The following is a 20,581-nucleotide window of genomic DNA, read 5'->3' on the forward strand; positions in this document are numbered from 1 at the left end:
GGAAATATGCCCTAGAGGCAATAATAAAATGGTTATTATTGTATTTCCTTGTTCATAATAATCGTTTATTATCCATGCTAGAATTGTATTGATAGGAAACTCAGATACATGTGTGGATACATAAACAACACCATGTCCCTAGTAAGCCTCTAGTTGACTAGCTCGTTGATCAATAGATGGTTACGGTTTCCTGACCATGGACATTGGATGTCATTGATAACGGGATCATATCATTAGGAGAATGATGTGATGGACAAGACCCAATCCTAAGCCTAGCACAAGATCGTGTAGCTCGTATGCTAAAGCTTTTCTAATGTCAAGTATCATTTCCTTAGACCATGAGATTGTGCAACTCCCGGATACCGTAGGAATGCTTTGGGTGTACCAAACGTCACAACGTAACTGGGTGGCTATAAAGGTGCACTGCGGGTATCTCCGAAAGTGTCTGTTGGGTTGGCACAAATCAAGACAGGGATTTGTCACTCTGTGTAACGGAGAGGTATCTCTGGGCCCACTCGGTACAACATCATCATAATGTGCACAATGTGACCAAGAAGTTGATCATGGGGTGATGTGTTACGGAACGAGTAAAGAGACTTGCCGGTAACGAGATTGAACAAGGTATCGGGATACCGACGATCGAATCTCGGGCAAGTACTATGCCGGTAGACAAAGGGAATTGTATACGGGATTGACTGAATCCTTGACATCGTGGTTCATCCGATGAGATCATCGTGGAACATGTGGGAGCCAACATGGGTAACCAGATCCCGCTCTTGGTTATTGGCCAGAGAGATGTCTCCGTCATGTCAGCATGATTCCCGAGCCCGTAGGGTCTACACACTTAAGGTTCAATGACGCTAGGGTTATAGGGAAAGTATGTACGCGGCTACCGAATGTTTTTCGGAGTCCCGGATGAGATCCCGGATGTCATGAGGAGTTCCGGAATGGTCCGGAGGTCAAGATTTATATATGGAAAGTTGTTGTTCGGGTTCCAGGAAAAGTTCGGTTTTTCCGGTATTGTACCGGGAAGCTTCTGGAAGGTTCCAGAGGATTCCGGAGGGGTCCGGAGGTCCGGAAAATGTTCCACCACGTCCAATACAGCAGCATGGGCTGTAGGGGCGCTCCCTAGCCTTAATGGGCCAGGGGCACCATGTAACATCCCAAATTTGCAATTTGGAATGTTAAACACTAGATCATCATGCATAACATATTTTTCTTGCATTTTGGTTGATCCTAGAAATTTCACGCAACTCAAGGACCTTCGGAGAGAGTTGGAGATTTCGTTATTTTCATATTTGAGAGTTTTCTCGAATTTGAAAAGAGGATCATTTGATTTATTTATTTCATCTTCACTAATTTTTTCCGATATCAAAAATATAAGAGAGGGAATAATATGACTTTCCCAAATTTAGGAAAAATGAAGATTTAATGAATAAATCAAATTTTGGTTTTGCCGGAGTTTTGTTTGCTTTTATTTGGATAGGGAAAATGCGCATTTTCAAAAATTGCATTTTAGGCCTGGAGTAAAGTTCATTTTGTTCGACTCGTTGTCAGGAGTCGGGGAAAATTTACTTTAGGTTTTTCGGAGTTTGTTTAGATAGTTTTTCTTTTGTTTTTCTGCGTGCAAAACTGATTTTTTTTTAAAAAAAAGAGCAGATCCCGCCAGGCCAGCCGGGCCAAAGGCCCAGCCAGCCGCCGCTGCGCCCTAGCCTCCCTGCGCGCGTGCGCCAGCGCCAGGCGCCAGGCGCCAGGCCGCCACCTCGCCTCTTAGCCGAGTCCCTCTAGGACTCTAGGCTAGCCCCCTTTCCTTGTTTTGTTTTCCCTCTTTTGCTTGCCCCCTACCCCAAGTAAATCCCCCCTCACCTATATAAATACCAACACCCCCCCCTCTCCTCACATCAATCCCAAGCCCCTCTCCTCCTTAGCCTCGCCCCACCCCGCGCCCCTCAGCCGCCGCCGCCGCCCTATAGCCGCCGCCGACGCCCGGAGCCCGCCTCCCGAGGTAGCCGCGCCTCTCTTTTTCTTCCCCGGTCCGGTTTTTCCTAAAAGAACCGTTCTGTTTTCTCTCCGATTCTTTTCTTTTTCTTCCGGTTTTTGTTTCGGTTTTCTTCCGAAACCCTAGATCGGTTTTCCGTTTCTTTTTCGGTTTCTTTTCCGAAAACCCTAGATTGGTTTTCGTTCTTCTTTCGGACCATTCGTCTCAACGAACGTGATCACCCATTCTTTCCCGGTTAACGAATTCCGTTCGTTTAACCGCTCTTCATTTTCTTTCTCGTCAGTTTTATTCCCCGATCGTGATCTCAGATCCGATCTTCGTTCTAGTCTTTCTTCCCGCTCGTTTATCGGAATCAGGTGATTCAAGCGCCTGGAGTGTTGTCTCGAAACCGCCGTTCCGTCTAATCAACTTGAACAAGCTTTTGCTACAGTAAAGTTTGACCTAGTTTCAACTTGCTAGAACCGAGTTGTTTTCTTCCGCCGTTTGTTTTCCGTCGTTTGTTCAGTTCGTTCTTTCTTTGCAACCGGAGTTCTTAAGTTGAATTTTCTGGTTCGTTCTCTCGTTCGACTTTTACCTGTGCATTAGATGAGTACTTTTGTGTGCTTGTTGTTGTCTGCGATAGATCACCCGGATTGCGCCACTTGTTACTTCGAAACCCTAGGACTCGCGGATCATCAGCAAGGCAAGTAACACTTTGATCATACCTTTTCTACAACCCATGTTTTATTGCATTAGATCAATCCTCTCACATTGCATGATTAGGATCTAATTAAATTGAGGGATGGGAAGTAGATGATGTAGTACCTATTACCTGTATTATTATGAAACCTTTGGGAGTTACTTCTACGCTTGCTATTTATGCCATGCTATGCTAGTAGACGTGGATTGGGTGAGCGATATCCATGAAAGATGTGAGATTGATAATTTAATGGTTTATCTAAGGTGGCCACTTAAACACACATCTGGGTGGATTGAGGCACCTGATGTCTATTAGGACTTGCCTGTTTTTATTTCGGACCGCCACCCAGGCTCAAAGGGATCATAAGATCTTTCATGCTAGAAACTTCCGTGTGCAGCCACAAGCCATTATGGGCTCTGGCATAGTTGACTAAGTCGTGCGAACTCTTACGGGTAGATTAGCAGATGTAGGGGAAAGTAGGTGTACCGGTCTACCCACATGTAAGGTGCTAGCGCTTCTGAAAGACTGTGTCTCGGTCATCCGTCTTCTCAAACAACCTGCAGTGCGAGAAACCAAACGGAGGTGATCGAGTCTTGTGGGGAAAAGTGCACAAACCTCTGCAGAGCGTACAAACTAATCATGATTAGCCGTGTCCCCGGTTATGGTCAACTTGAGTATCTAGTACTTGAATATCATGTGAATCTCATCATGTTACTCTAATTAATATTGTTGGGTTTTAATTGTTCACTTAATTGGGATCGGAATGCTGTCAACCATTCTCGATGTTTAACAACCACCATGATAGTTAAATAAATTTATTCCTTTGCAGTAGGGAAAAATTGGCTTTACGCAAAACTGTAACCATAGAGCTTTCCACCAGCCATATATGCATATAGTATAGCTGTTTCATTCCATTACTCTCTATGTGTTACATTGCCAACATATTCCATGTGCTGGCCCGTTTTCGGGCTGCAACTTTCATGTTGCAGACTTTTCAGATGACGAGTAAGGTGCTTTTAGGTCGTGGTTCTATACTCAGTGATGCCGTTGGAGTTGATGGACCCATCTATCTTCCGAGTCTTCCGCTGTTATCGTTATTAGATGGCCTTAAGCCATATTTATTGTAATAAGTTCTCTTTGAGACAATGATGTAATAAGTGTGTGATTGCCACTCTGCTATAAATCCTTCGATGTACTGTGTGGTGTCAGCATTACTGATCCAGGGATGACACCGGAGCACAGTAGACTTGATCCATTCGGGTCGGGTCACCACAGAGATGGTATCAGAGCACACGCTGACTGTAGGACACGACCACTAAGTTAAAGCCATAGATCACCATTCTCTTCTCATTTTCTAACTTCTCATCTTTTCTACTCTATTAGGATGACGAACGCGAAGATTAAGTACGCCCAACCGGATGAAGGCACACCTTTTGGATTTCACTTGAAGGAAGTCACCAAGTACCTGAACATTGGATTACCAAGCTTCACGGGAACCTTCAACGCCACTCTGCCTGAAGAGGAGCGCTGGAAGATTCAAGCTCATGTTCCGGGAAGAACATTCGCGCCAATCACGAAGCCCATAGATAGTATTTTCAATGCACCAACCTGGAGTCTGGGAAAGAGCATGGCAGCTCATATCACCATAGGACGCATTGGAGAAGTTTACCAAGAAGACCTCAAGGACACTATCTACGAGATTTGCGGACGCCGAGATGAACAATGGGAGTTAGTCAGCACCAAGAAGGATAGATCCATTGCATCTTTCATCCAGGAGTTAAACCAGCACATTCGACGCCACGAGAACCAGATGTGCAATGATATGATAGAGTTGAAGAATGCGAAGGCAAGGATCATCGAGCTAGAAGGAGAACTGAAGTCTACACGCAAGGACTACATGGACGAGATCGTAGCTCTAGCAAGACACAATGGCGATCTTAAGCAGGAGATTGAAGAACTCAAGAGGAAGTTAGCATCCAAAGAGGAAGACGAGAACGTCGCATGTCCGGACAACTACATCATCATCGACGACACCGATTCGGATCCAAGTGAACCCGACTTTGAAGACGAAGCTGGAGCAGATATCATGGAGTCTTCCACCGGTTCAAATTTCTAGATGACCACCAGATAGTAGTAGCATTCGCCCCCTGTAAACATTATAGTCGAGCACTTTTGCGATAGTTTTAGACCGATTGTAAGCCCTTGTTTGATTGAATGAGTAATTTTGTGTGCATTTGCTCATGTGCATTGGGGTAGGGTTTTCCCTTTAGACCCCCTCTATTTTTAATTCTTGCCTTTTCTAAACCCTCAGATGCCTCCGAGATGTGACAATGGATTTCCACCGGAGCTCACTCAGTTGATCTAGCAACAGAATCAATTGATGCAGATGTTAGTCCAGAACCAGCAGAACAACAACAACAACCCACCACCACCACCTGTTGACCACTTAGCCCGTTTCCTTAGGCTGAATCCGCCGGTGTTTTCCAGTAGCACCGAGCCAATAGTAGTAGACGATTGGCTCCGCAAGATAGGAAGGGAGTTGAAGAAACGTTTGGTTACCTCACCAGTATTGATTTTGCCAGATCAGACCAAGGATTATGAGGTGTATTGCGACGCTTCACGTCGAGGACTTGGAGCAGTGCTTATGCAGAAAGGGGGAGTTGTTTCGTATGCTTCACGACAACTGAAGCCCCATGAGTTGAATTATGCCAAGCATGATTTGGAGTTAGCAGCCGTAGTGCATGCATTGAAGACGTGGAGACATTTCCTCATTGGAAATCATTGTGAGGTGTACACGGATCACAAGAGTTTGAAGTACATTTTCACGCAGAAGGAGTTGAACCTCAGACAAAGGAGATGGTTGGAACTCATCAAGGATTATGATATGAGATTACATTACCATCCCGGAAAAGCTAATGTAGTAGCTGACGAATTGAGCCGTAAGAGCCATGTCAACACCCTAGTAACGGGAGAAGTACCAAAGGAGTTAGCAGAAAACCTTCATGAGCTATGCTTGGAAATAGTTCTGAGAGGCTATGTAGCAACATTGGAGATTCAGTCAACATTGATGGATAAGATCAGAGAAGCTTAGAAATCTGACCAGGAGATTGCTGCTATAAAAGAGAAATTGAGCGAAGGAAAAGCAAAGGGATTTCATGAGGATGAGCACGACACCCTATGGTTTGAAGACCGTGTTTATGTGCCAAATGACCCGGAGATCAGGAAGTTGATTTTGCAAGAGGCCCATGATTCACCGTATTCGATTCACCCAGGGAATACCAAGATGTATTTGGATTTAAAGGAAACATTCTGGTGGACCGGAATGAAGAAGGATATTGCAGCATATGTAGCAGTTTGTGACGTATGTCAGAGAGTAAAGGCAGAGCATCAGAAGCCAGCAGGATTGTTACAACCATTGCCGATACCCGAATGGAAGTGGGATAAGATAGGCATGGATTTTATCACAGGACTACCCAGGACGAAAGCAGGCTACGATTCGATATGGGTAGTAGTTGATCGTTTGACGAAGGTAGCCCAGTCCAGGAAGAAGAGCTACGCAGATTCTAAACGCAAGGAGACAGTCTACGAAACCGGAGATAGAGTTTATCTTCGAGTATCCCCACTTCGAGGAGTTAAGCGCTTTGGAGTTAAGGGAAAGTTAGCACCGCGTTTCGTTGGACCGTACAAGATCTTGCAACATATGGGAGAAGTCGCTTATAGGTTGGAATTACCAGAGGAGCTGTCAGGAGTCCATGATGTATTCCATGTTTCTCAGCTGAAGAAATGTCATGCCGAGATGGCGGAGGTACCGCTAAGAGATACCGTGCCACTCGAAGCGATTCAGTTAAAGGATGACCTAACATATGAGGAGAAGCCAGTCAAGATTCTCGATTATGCCAGCAGAGTTACTCGCAGCAAGGTTATCAAGTTTTGTAAAGTTCAGTGGAACCACCACTCAGAGGATGAAGCCACCTGGGAGAGAGAAGAAGATTTGCTCAAGGACCACCCTCACCTATTTTCTATCCAACCCAAATCTCGAGGGCGAGATTCATCTTAAGGGGGGTAGGTTTGTAACATCCCAAATTTGCAATTTGGAAAGTTAAACACTAGATCATCATGCATAACATATTTTTCTTGCATTTTGGTTGATCCTAGAAATTTCACGCAACTCAAGGACCTTCGGAGAGAGTTGGAGATTTCGTTATTTTCATATTTGAGAGTTTTCTCGAATTTGAAAAGAGGATCATTTGATTTATTTATTTCATCTTCAATAATTTTTTCCGGTATCAAAAATATAAGAGAGGGAATAACATGACTTTCCCAAATTTAGGAAAAATGAAGATTTAATGAATAAATCAAATTTTGGTTTTGCCGGAGTTTTGTTTGCTTTTATTTGGATAGGGAAAAATGCGCGTTTTCAAAAATTGCATTTTAGGCCCGGAGTAAAGTTCATTTTGTTCGACTCGTTGTCAGGAGTCGGGGAAAATTTACTTTAGGTTTTTCGGAGTTCGTTTAGATAGTTTTTCTTTTGTTTTTCTGCGCGCGAAACCAATTTTAAGAAAAAAGAGCAGATCCCGCTAGGCCAGCCGGGCCAAAAGCCCAGCCAGCCGCCGCTGCGCCCCAGCCTCCCTGCGCGCGTGCGCAAGCGCCAGGCGCCAAGCGCCAGGCCGCCGCCTCGCCTCTTAGCCGAGTCCCTCTAGGACTCTAGGCTAGCCCCCTTTCCTTGTTTTGTTTTCCCTCTTTTGCTTGCCCCCTACCCCAAGTAAATCCGCCCCCCTCACCTATATAAATACCAACACCCCCCCCCCTCTCCTCACATCAATCCCAAGCCCCTCTCCTCCTTAGCCTCGCCCCACCCCGCGCCTCTCACCCGCCGCCGCCGCCCTATAGCCGCCGCCGCCCTTAGCCGCCGCCGCCCGGAGCCCGCCTCCCGAGGTAGCCGCGCCTCTCTTTTTCTTCCCCGTCCGGTTTTTCCTAAAAGAACCGTTCCGTTTTCTCTCTGATTCTTTTCTTTTTCTTCCGGTTTTTGTTTCGGTTTTCTTCCGAAACCCTAGATCGGCTTTCCGTTTCTTTTTCGATTTCTTTTCCGAAAACCCTAGATCGGTTTTCGTTCTTCTTTCGGACCGTTCGTCTCAACGAATGTGATCACCGATTCTTTCCTGGTTAACGACGTCCGTTCGTTTAACCGCTCTTTGTTTTCTTTCTCGTCGGTTTTATTCCGCGATCATGATCTCAGATCCGATCTTCGTTCTAGTCTTTCTTCCCGCTCGTTTATCGGAATCAGGTGATTCAAGCGCCTGGAGTTTTGTCTCGAAACCGCCGTTCCGTCTAATCAACTTGAACAAGCTTTTGCTACAGTAAAGTTTGACCTAGTTTCAACTTGCTAGAACCGAGTTGTTTTCTTCCGCCGTTTGTTTTCCGTCGTTTGTTCGGTTCATTCTTTCTTTGGAACCGGAGTTCTTAAGTTGAATTTTCTGGTTCGTTCTCTCGTTCGAGTTTTACCTGTGCATTAGATGAGTACTTATTGTGTGCTTGTTGTTGTCTGCGATAGATCACCCGGATTACGCCGCTTGATACTTCGAAACCCTAGGACTCGCGGATCATCAGCAAGGCAAGTAACACTTTGATCATACCTTTTCTACAACCCATGTTTTATTGCATTAGATCAATCCTCTCACATTGCATGATTAGGATCTAATTAAATTGAGGGATGGGGAGTAGATGGGGTAGTACCTATTACCTGTATTATTATGAAACCTTTGGGAGTTACTTCTACGCTTGCTATTTATGCCATGCTATGCTAGTAGACGTGGATTGGGTGAGTGATATCCATGATAGATGTGAGATTGATAATTTAATGGTTTATCTAAGGTGGCCACTTAAACACACATCTGGGTGGATTGAGGCACCTGATGTCTATCAGGACTTGCCTGTTTTTATTTCGGACCGCCACCCAGGCTCAAAGGGATCATAAGATCTTTCATGCTAGAAACTTCCGTGTGCAGCCACAAGCCATTATGGGCTCTGGCATAGTTGACTAAGTCGTGCAAACTCTTACGGGTAGACTAGCAGATGTAGGGGAAAGTAGGTGTACCGGTCTACCCACATGTAAGGTGCTAGCGCTTCTGAAAGACTGTGTCTCGGTCATCCGTCTTCTCAAACACCCTGCAGTGCGAGAAACCAAACGGAGGCGATTGAGTCTTGTGGGGAAAAGTGCGCAAACCTCTGCAGAGGGTACAAACTAATCATGATTAGCCGTGTCCCCGGTTATGGTCAACTTGAGTATCTAGTACTTGAATATCATGTGAATCTCATCATGTTACTCTAACTAATATTGTTGGGTTTTAATTGTTCACTTAATTGGGATCGGAATGCTGTCAACCATTCTCGATGTTTAACCACCACCATGATAGTTAAATAAATTTATTCCTTTGCAGTAGGGAAAAATTGGCTTTACGCAAAACTGTAACCATAGAGCTTTCCACCAGCCATATATGCATATAGTATAGCTGTTTCATTCCATTACTCTCTATGTGTTACATTGCCAGCATATTCCATGTGCTGACCCGTTTTCGGGCTGCAACTTTCATGTTGCAGACTTTTCAGACGACGAGTAAGGTGCTTTTAGGTCGTGGTTCTATACTCAGTGATGCTGTTGGAGTTGATGGACCCATCTATCTTCCGAGTCTTCCGCTGTTATCGTTATTAGATGGCCTTAAGCCATATTTATTGTAATAAGTTCTCTTTGAGACAACAATGTAATAAGTGTGTGATTGCCACTCTGCTATAAATCCTTCGATGTACTGTGTGGTGTCAGCATTACTGATCCAGGGATGACACCGGAGCAAAGTAGACTTGATCCATTCGGGTCGGGTCGCCACACACCAGCCCCCCCAAGGCCCACGCGGATGGGAGAGGGGAAATCCTAAGGGGGAGGGCCTCCACTTGACTTGGGAGGCACTCCTCCCCCTCCTTGGCCGCCGCCCCAACCCTAGATGGGATCTAGGGGGGGGGACCTCTCTCCCCACCTATAAATAGTGGAGAGGTGGGAGGGCGGCTAGACCTTGCACTTGGCGCAGCCCCCTCCCCTCCAATACCTTCTCCTCCTCGTGTCTTGCAGTGCTTGGCAAAGCCCTACTAGCATGCCACACTCCTCCACCATCACCATGCCGTCGTGCTATTGCTGGACGGAGTCTTCCCCAACCTCTCCCTCTCTCCTTGCTGGATCAAGGCACGGGAGACGTCACCGGGCTATACGTGTGTTGAACGCGGAGGCGCCGTTGTTGGGCGCTTAGATTGGAATCGACCGCGATCTGAATCGCTGCGTGTACGACTCCACCAACCACGTTCTTGCAACGCTTCTGCTTAGCGATCTACAAGGGTACGTAGATGCACTCCCCTTCCCCTTGTTGCTAGATTACTCCATAGATTGATCTTGGTGATGCGTAGAAAATTTTAAATTTCTGCTACGATCCCCAACAGTGGTATCAGAGCTAGGTCTATCCGTAGTTTCTATGCACGAGTAGAACACAAAGTAGTTGTGGGCAATGATTTGTTCAATTTGCTTGCCGTTACTAGTCTTATCTTGATTCGGCGGCATTGTGGGATGAAGCGGCCCGGACCGACCTTACACGTACACTTACGTGAGACAGGTTCCACCGACTGACATGCACTTGATGCATAAGGTGGCTGGCGGGTGTCTATCTCTCCCACTTTAGTCGCATCGGATTCGATGAAAAGGGTCCTTATGAAGGGTAAATAGCAATTGGCATATCACTGTTGTGGTTTTGCGTAGGTAAGAAACGTTCTTGCTAGAAACCCATAGCAGCCACGTAAAACATGCAACAACAATTAGAGGACGTCTAACTTGTTTTTGCAGGGTATGCTATGTGATGTGATATGGCCAAAAGGATGTGATGAATGATATATGTGATGTATGAGATTGATCATGTTCTTGTAATAGGATTCACGACTTGCATGTCGATGAGTATGACGAACGGCAGGAGCCATAGGAGTTGTCTTAATTTATTTATGACCTGCGTGTCAATGAAAACGCCATGTAATTACTTTACTTTATTGCTAACCGTTAGCCATAGTAGTAGAAGTAATAGTTGGCGAGGCAACTTCATGAAGACACGATGATGGAGATCATGATGATGGAGATTATGGTGTCATGCCGGTGATGATGGTGTTCATGTCGCGCCTCGAAGATGGAGGTCAAAGGCGCAAGATGATATTGGCCATATCATGTCACTTTATGATTTGCATGTGATGTTTGTCATGTTTACATCTTATTTGCTTAGAACGACGATAGCATAAATAAGATGATCCCTCGCAATAATTTCAAGAAAGTGTTCCCCCTAACTGTGCAACGTTGCTAAGCTCCATTGTTCCGAAGCACCATGCGATGATCGGGTGTGATAGGTTCTAACATTCGCGTACAACGGGTGTAAGCCAGATTTACACACGCAATACACTTAGGTTAACTTGACGAGCCTAGCATGTACAGACATGGCCTCGGAACACGGAAGACCGAAAGGTCGAACATGAGTCGTATAGTAGATACGATCAACATGAAGATGTTCACCGATGATGACTAGTACGTCTCACGTGATGATCGGACACGGCCTAGTTGACTCGGATCATGTATCACTTAGATGACTAGAGGGATGTCTATCTAAGTGGGAGTTCATTGAATAATTTGATTAGATGAACTTAATTATCATGAACATAGTCAAAAGGTCTTTGCAAATTATGTCGTAGCTCACGCTTTGGTTCTACTGTTTTAGATATGTTCCTAGAGAAAATTTAGTTGAGAGTTGATAGTAGCAATTATGCGGACTCGGTCCGTGAACTGAGGATTGTCCTCATTGCTGCACAGAAGGGTTATGTGCACCGCTCAGTGTGTTGAACCTCGAGCCTCGTTTGTAGATGTTGGGAAACATCTGACATACACGTTTTGATGACTACGTGATAGTTCAGTATGTAATACTAACGGTTTAGAATTGTGGCACCAAAGACGTTTTTGAAACGTCGCAGAACATATGAGATGTTCCAAATACTGAAATTGGAATTTCAGACTAGTGCCCACGTCAAGAGGTATGAGACCTCTGACAAGTTTCTTAAGCCTGCAAACTAAGGGAGAAAAACTCAATCGTTGAGCATGTGCTCAGATTGTCTGACTATTGCAATCGCTTGAATCGAGTGGGAGTTAATCTTCCAGATGAGATAGTGATGGTTCTCCATAGTCACTGCCACCAAGCTATTGGAGCTTCATGATGAACTATAACGTATGAGGGATAGACATGATGATCCTTGAGCAACTCGCGATGTTTGACACCGCGAAAGTAGAAATCAAGTAGGAGCATCAATTGTTGATGGTTAAACCACTAGTTTCAAGGAGGGCAAGGGAAAGAAGGGATACTTCATGAGACGGCAAATCAGTTGCTGCTCTAGTGAAGAAACCAAAGGTTGAACCAAACCCGAGACTAAGTGCTTCTATAATGAGGGGAACGGTGACTGAAGCAGAACTACCCTAGATACTTGGTAGATGAGAAGGTTGGCAAGGTCGACAGAAGTATTTTGGATATACATCATATTATTGTGTACTTTACTAGTACTCCTAGTAGCACCAGGGTAATAAATACCGGTTCGGTTCCTAAGCGTTAGTAAGTCGAAATAAAAGGCTGCAGAGACTAGCTAATGGTGAGATGACGATATGTGTTGGAAGTGTTTCCAAGGTTGATGTGATCAAACATCGCACGCTCCCTCTACCATCGGGATTGGCGTTAAACCGAAATAATTGCTATTTGGTGTTTGCTTTGAGCATAGACATGATTGGATTATGTTTATCGCCACACGGTTATTCATTTAAGGAGAATAATGGTTACTCTGTTTATTTGAATAATACATTCAATGGTCTTGCACCTAAAGTGAATGGTTTATTGAATCTCGATCGTAGTGATACACATGTTCATGCCAAAAGATATAAGATAGTAATGATAGTACCACGTACTTGTGGCATTGCCATTTGAGTCATGTTGGTATAAAACGCATGAATAAGCTCCATGTTGATGGATCTTTGGACTCACTCGTTTTTTTGAAAAGATTGAGACATGCGAACCATGTCTATTGATAGATATGCATGAAGAAACTCCATGGATCGTTTGGACTCACTTGATTTTGAATCACTTGAGACATGCAAATCATACCACATGGGCAAGATGACTGAAATGCCTCGTTTTCAGTAAGATGGAACAAGAAAGCAACTTGTTGGAAATAATACATTTTGATGTGTGCAGTCCAATGAGTGCTGAGGCACGCAGTGGATATCGTTATGTTCTTACTTCACAGATGATTTGAGTACATGCTGAGTATATTTACTTGATGAAACACAAGTTTGAATTATTGAAAGGTTTAAGTAATTTCAGAGTGAAGTTGAAGATCGTTGTGACAAGATGATAAAATGTCTATGATATGATCATAGAGATGAATATCTGAGTTACGAGTTTGGCACACAATTAAGACATTGTGGAAATTGTTTCACAACTAATACCGCCTGGACCACCATAGTGTGATGGTGTGTCCGAACATCACAACTGCACCCTATTGGATATGGTGCATACCATGATGTCTCTTATCGAATTACCACTATCATTTATGGGTTAGGCATTAGAGACAACTGCACTCACTTTAAATAGGGCACCACACAATTCCTTTGAGACGACACCGTATGAACTATGGTTTAGAGAAACCTAAGCTGTCGTTTCTTAAAAGTTTGGGGCTGCGATGCTTATGTGAAAAAGTTTCAGGCTGATAAGCTCGAACCCAAAGCGGATAAATGCATCTTCATAGAATACCCAAAAATAGTTGGGTATACCTCCTATTTCAGATCCGGAAGCAAAAGTGATTGTTTCTAGAAATGGGTCTTTTCTCGAGGAAAAGTTTCTCTCAAAAGAATTGAGTGGGAGGATGGTGGAGGCTTGATGAGGTTATTGAACCGTCACTTCAACTAGTGTGTAGCAGGTCACGGGAAGTTGTTCCTGTGGCACCTACACCAATTGAAGTGGAAGCTTATGATAGTGATCATGAAACTTCGGATCAAGTCACTACCAAACCTCATAGGTCGACAAGGATGCATACTACTTCAGAGTGGTACGTAATCCTGTCTTGGAAGTCATGTTGCTAGACAACAATGAACCTACGACATATGGAGAAGTGATGGTGGGCCCAGATTCCGAAGAATGGCACGAGGCCATAAAATCCGAGAGAGGATCCATGTATAAAATAAAGTATAGACTTTGAAAGAACCACTTGATGGTCGTAAGGCTGTTGGGTGCAGATGGATTTTAAAAGGAAGACAGACAATGATGGTAAGTGTCACCATTAAGAAAGCTCGACTTGTCATTAAGATGTTTCCCGACAAGTTCAAGGAGTTGACTACGATGAGACTTTCTCACTCATAGCGATGATAAGAGTCTGTTGGAATTATGTTAGCAGTTACTGCATTATTTATGAAATCTTGCATATAGGATGTAAAAAACATTGTTTCCTCGACATTTTTCTTGAGGGAAGGTTGTATGTGATACAACCAGAAGGTTTTATCAATCATGAAAGATGCTGACAAGTATGCAAAGCTCCAGCAATCCTTCTAAGGACTGGTGTAAGCATCTCGGAGTTGGAATGTACGCTTTGATGAGACGATCAAAGATTTTGGGTTTATACAAAGTTTATGAGAAACTTGTATTTCCAAAGAAGTGAGTGGGAGCACTATAGAATTTTTGATGAGTACATGTTGTTAACATATTGTTGATCAAAAAAGATGTAGAATTTCTGAAAGCATACAGGGTTATTCGAAAAGTGTTTTTCAATGGAAAACCTGGATTGAGCTACTTGAACATTGAGCATCAAGATCTATAAGGATAGATCAAAAATGCTTAATAGTACTTTCAAATGAATACATACCGTGACAAGATTTTGAAGGAGTTCAAAATAGATCAGCAAAGAAGGAGTTCTTGGCTGTGTTACAAGGTGTGAGTATTGAGTAAGACTCAAGACTTGACCACGGCAGAAGAGAGAGAAAGGACGAAGGTCGTCCCCTATGCTTTAGACATAGGCTCTGTAGTATGCTATGCTGTGTACCGCACCTGAAGTGTGCCTTGCCATGAGTCAGTCAAGGGGTACAAGAGTGATCCAGGAATGGATCACATGACAATGGTCGAACTTATCCTTAGTAACTAGTGGACTAAGGAATTTTCTCGATTATGGAGGTGGAAAAAGAGTTCGTCGTAAAGGGTTACGTTGATGCAAACTTTGACACTAATCCGGATGACTCTGAGGAGTAAACCGGATTCGTATAGTAGAGCAATTATTTGGAATAGCTCCAAGTAGTGCGTGGTAGCTGCATCTACAAGATGACATAGAGATTTGTAAAGCACACATGGATCTGAAAGGTTCAGACCCATTGACTGATAAACCTCTCTCCCAAGCAAGATATGAACATACCCCATGGGTGTTGGATTCATTACAATCACATAGTGATGTGAACTAGATTATTGACTCTACTGCAAGTGGGAGACAGTTGGAAATATGCCCTAGAGGCAATAATAAAATGGTTATTATTGTATTTCCTATTTCATAATAATCGTTTATTATCCATGCTAGAATTGTATTGATAGGAAACTCAGATACATGTATGGATACATAGACAACACCATGTCCCTAGTAAGCCTCTAGTTAACTAGCTTGTTGATCAATAGATGGTTACGGTGTCCTGACCATGGACATTGGATGTCATTGAAAACGGGATCACATCATTAGGAGAATGATGTGATGGACAAGACCCAATCCTAAGCCTAGCACAAGATCGTGTAGTTCGTATGCTAAAGCTTTTCTAATGTCAAGTATGATCTCCTTAGACCATGAGATTGTGCAACTCCCGGATACCATAGGAATGCTTTGGGTGTACCAAACGTTACAACGTAACTGGGTGGCTATAAAGGTGCACTGCGGGTATCTCCGAAAGTGTATGTTGGGTTGGCACGAATCGAGACTGGGATTTGTCACTCCGCATGACGGAGAGGTATCTCTGGGCCCAATCGGTAGGACATCATCATAATGTGCACAATGTGACCAAGGAGTTGGTCACGGGGTGATGTGTTACGGAACGAGCAAAGAGACTTGCCGGTAACGAGATTGAACAAGGTATCGGGATACCGACGATCGAATCTCGGGCAAGTACTATACCGGTAGACAAAGGGAATTGTATACGGGATTGACTGAATCCTTGACATTGGTTCATCCGATGAGATCATCGTGGAACATGTGGGAGCCAACATGGGTATCCAGATCCTGCTATTGGTTATTGACCAGAGAGACGTCTCGGTCATGTCTGCATGATTCCCGAGCCCGTAGGATCTACACACTTAAGGTTCAATGACGCTAGGGTTGTAGGGAAAGTATGTACGCGGTTACCAAATGTTGTTCGGAGTCCCGTATGAGATCCCGGACGTCATGAGGAGTTCCGGAATGGTTCGGAGGTAAAGATTTATATATGGAAAGTTGTTGTTCGGGTCCCAGGAAAAGTTCGGTTTTTCCGGTATTGTGCCGAGAAGCTTCCGGAAGGTTCCAGTGGATTCCGGAGGGGTCCGGAGGTCCGGAAAATGTTCCACCACGTCCAATACAGCAGCATGGGCTGTAGGGGGGCTCCCTAGCCTTAATGGGCCAGGGGCACCAGCCCCCCCAAGGCCCATGCGCATGGGAGAGGGGAAACCCTAAGGGGGAGGGCCTCCACTTGACTTGGGAGGCACTCCTCCCCCCCTTGGCCGCCGCCCCAACCCTAGATGGGATCTAGGGGGGCCGGCCCCCTCTCTCCCCACCTATAAATAGTGGAGAGGTGGGAGGGCGGCTAGACCTTGCACTTGGCGCAGCCCCCTCCCCTCCAATACCTTCTCCTCCTCGTGTCTTGCAGTGCTTGGCGAAGCCCTGCTAGCGTGCCACGCTCCTCCACCATCACCACGCCGTCGTGCTATTGCTGGACGGAGTCTTCCCCAACCTCTCCCTCTCTCCTTGCTGGATCAAGGCGCGGGAGACATCACCGGGCTGTACGTATGTTGAACATGGAGGCGCTATTGTTGGGCGCTTAGATTGAAATCGACCGTGATCTGAATTGTTGCATGTACGACTCCACCAACCGCGTTCTTGCAACGCTTTTGCTTAGCGATCTACAAGGGTATGTAGTTGCACTCCCCTTCCTCTTGTTGCTAGATTACTCCATAGATTGATCTTGGTGATGCGTAGAAAATTTTAAATTTCTGCTACGATTCCCAACAGTGGTATCAGAGCTAGGTCTATCCATAGTTTCAATGCACGAGTAGAACACAAAGTAGTTGTGGGCAATGATTTGTTCAATTTTCTTGCCGTTACTAGTCTTATCTTGATTCGGCGGCATTGTGGGATGAAGCGGCCCGGACCGACCTTACACATTCACTTACGTGAGACATGTTCCACCGACTGACATGCACTTGATGCATAAGGTGGCTGGCAGGTGTCTGTCTCTCCCACTTTAGTCGGATCGGATTCGATGAAAAGGGTCCTTATGAAGGGTAAATAGCAATTGACATATCACCTTTGTGGTTTTGCGTAGGTAAGAAACGTTCTTGCTAGAAACCCATAGCAGCCACGTAAAACATGCAACAACAATTAGAGGTTGTCTAACTTGTTTTTGCAGGGTATGCTATGTGATGTGATATGGCCAAAAGGATGTGATGAATGATATATGTGATGTATGAGATTGATCATGTTCTTGTAATAGGAATCACGACTTGCATGTCGATGAGTATGACAACCGGCAGGAGCCATAGGAGTTGTCTTAATTTATTTATGACCTGCGTGTCAATGAAAACGCCATGTAATTACTTTACTTTATTGCTAACCGTTAGCCATAGTAGTAGAAGTAATAGTTGGCGAGGCAACTTCATGAAGACACGATGATGGAGATTATGGTGTCATGCTGGTGACGATGGTGTTCATGTCGCGCCTCGAAGATGGAGGTCGAAGGCGCAAGATGATATTGGCCATATCATGTCACTTTATGATTTGCATGTGATGTTTGTCATGTTTACATCTTATTTGCTTAGAACGACGATAGCATAAATAAGATGATCCCTCGCAATAATTTCAAGAAAGTGTTCCCCGAGGGCCGCCACTTGACTTGGGAGGCACTCCTTCCCCCTTGGCCGCCACCCCAACCCTAGATGGGATCTAGGGGGGGGCCAGCCCCCTCTCTCCCCACCTATAAATAGTGGAGAGGTGGGAGGGCGGCTAGACCTTGCACTTGGCGCAGCCCCCTCCCCTCCAATACCTTCTCCTCCTCATGTCTTGCAGTGCTTGGCGAAGCCCTGCTAGCGTGCCACGCTCCTCCACCATCACCACGCCGTCGTGCTGTTGCTGGACGGAGTCTTCCCCAACCTCTCCCTCTCTCCTTGCTGGATCAAGGCGCGGGAGACGTCACCAGGTTGCACATGTGTTGAACGTGGAGGCGCCGTTGTTCGGCGCTTAGATCGGAATCGACCGCGATCTGAATCGCTATGTGTACGACTCCACCAACCGCGTTCTTGCAATGTTTCTGCTTAGCGATCTACAAGGGTATGTAGATGCACTACCCTTCCCCTTGTTGCTAGATTACTCCATAGATTGATCTTGGTGATGCGTAGAAAATTTTAAATTTCTGCTACGATCCCCAACATAGATCTCATAAGCGAGCATTAAGCATAATTAACACCGAATAATGCACGGCAAGTAGGATGTAATTTCACTGCATAACTATTGACTTTCGTGCTTGCATAGGGAATCACATGAAGGAAATATGCCCTAGAGGCAATAATAAAGTTATTATTTATTTCCTTATATCATGATAAATGTTTATTATTCATGCTAGAATTGTATTAACCGGAAACATAATACATGTGTGAATACATAGACAAACAGAGTGTCACTAGTATGCCTCTACTTGACAAGCTCGTTGATCAAAGATGGTTATGTTTCCTAACCATAGACATGAGTTGTCATTTGACTAACGGGATCACATCACTAGGAGAATGATGTGATTGACTTGACCCATTCCGTTAGCATAGCACTTGATCGTTTAGTTTGTTGCTATTACTTTCTTCATGACTTATACATGTTCCTATGACTATGAGATTTTGCAACTCCCGTTTACCAGAGGAACACTTTGTGTGCCACCAAACGTCACAATGTAACTGGGTGATTATAAAGGTGCTCTACAGGTGTCTCCGAAGGTACTTGTTGGGTTGGCGTATTTCGAGATTAGGATTTGTCACTCCGATTGTCGGAGAGGTATCTCTGGGCCCTCTAGGTAATGCACATCACTTAAGCCTTGCAAGCATTGCAACTAATGAGTTAGTTGCAGGATGATGTATTACGGAACGGGTAAAGAGACTTGCCGGTAACGAGATTGAACTAGGTATTGAGATACCGACGATCGAATCTCGGGCAAGTAACATACCGATGACAAAGGGAACAACGGTAACACACTCAGTTGATTCATTTTAATTAAGTTAAGGTTCAAGTTATCTACAACCAGACATTAACAAATTCCCATCTGCCCATAACCGCGGGCACGACTTTCGAAAGTTCAAATCCCTGCAGGGGAGTCCCAACTTAGCCCATGACAAGCTCTCACAGTCAACGAAGGAATAGACCTCCTCCCGAGACGTTTCGATCAGACTCGGTATCTCGGTTCTTCAAGACACTTCGACAGGTTAAAACAAGACCAGCAACACCGCCCGAATGTGCCGACAAATCCTGATAGGAGCTGCACATATCTCGTTTTCACGGCACACTCAGATGAGACATCCTACGAGTAAAACCAACCCTCAAGTTGCCCCGAGGTGGCCCCGCAGTCTACTCGGTCGGACCAACACTCAGAGGAGCACTGGCCCGGGGGGGTTTAAATATGATGACCCTCGGGCTCCGGAAACCCAAGGGAAAAATAGGCTAGGTGGCAAATGGTAAAACCAAGGTTGGGCATTGCTGGAAAAGCTTTAATCAAGGCGAACTATCAAGGGGTTCCCATTATAACCCAACCGCGTAAGGAACGCAAAATCCGGGAACATAACACCGATATGACGGAAACTAGGGCGGCAAGAGTGGAACAAAACACTAGGTGAGAGGCCAAGCCTTCCACCCTTTACCAAGTATATAGATGCATTAAGATAACATGGCAATATAATGATATCCCAACAAGTAAATAATGTTCCAAACAAGGAACGGTCTCCAATCTTCACCTGCAGCTAGCAACGCTATAAGAGGGGCTGAGCAAAGCGGTAACATAGCCAATCAACGGTTTGCTAGGACATGGTGGGTTAGAGGTTTGACATGGCAATTTGGGAGGCTTGAAAGCAAGTGGTAGGCATCGTAACATGGCATAGCAAAAGAGCGAGCATCTAGCAAAGCAAAGATAGTAGTGATTTCGAGGGTATGATCATCTTGCCTGCAAAGTTGTTAGAGTTGACTGGATCCTCGAAAGCAAACTCAACGGGCTCCTCATTAGTGAACTCGTCTCCCGGATCTACCCAAAAAAGACAAACAAGCAAACGGAACACAATCAACCCCGTGCAAAGCTCAAACAATATGATGCAAAGATGATATGCTATGCGGGATGCGATGTGGGATGCATATGCAAGATTTGACAAGGAATGCATGAACCTGGACTCAACTTGGGAATCCAAGTGTGCCACTAGAAAGATGAGATGAAAACGCTTGAAAACGATATAAAGAACGCCGGAATCGGAGTTACGGTTTGGAAATGGCGAGCAATTCAAATATGGCCACGTTCTGCGATTTACAGCAAGTAGCCATCTAAATGCAACAAGATGAACATG

The sequence above is a fragment of the Triticum aestivum genome, chromosome 2A (assembly GCF_018294505.1).
Source record: "Triticum aestivum cultivar Chinese Spring chromosome 2A, IWGSC CS RefSeq v2.1, whole genome shotgun sequence".
Lineage (NCBI taxonomy): Eukaryota > Viridiplantae > Streptophyta > Magnoliopsida > Poales > Poaceae > Triticum > Triticum aestivum.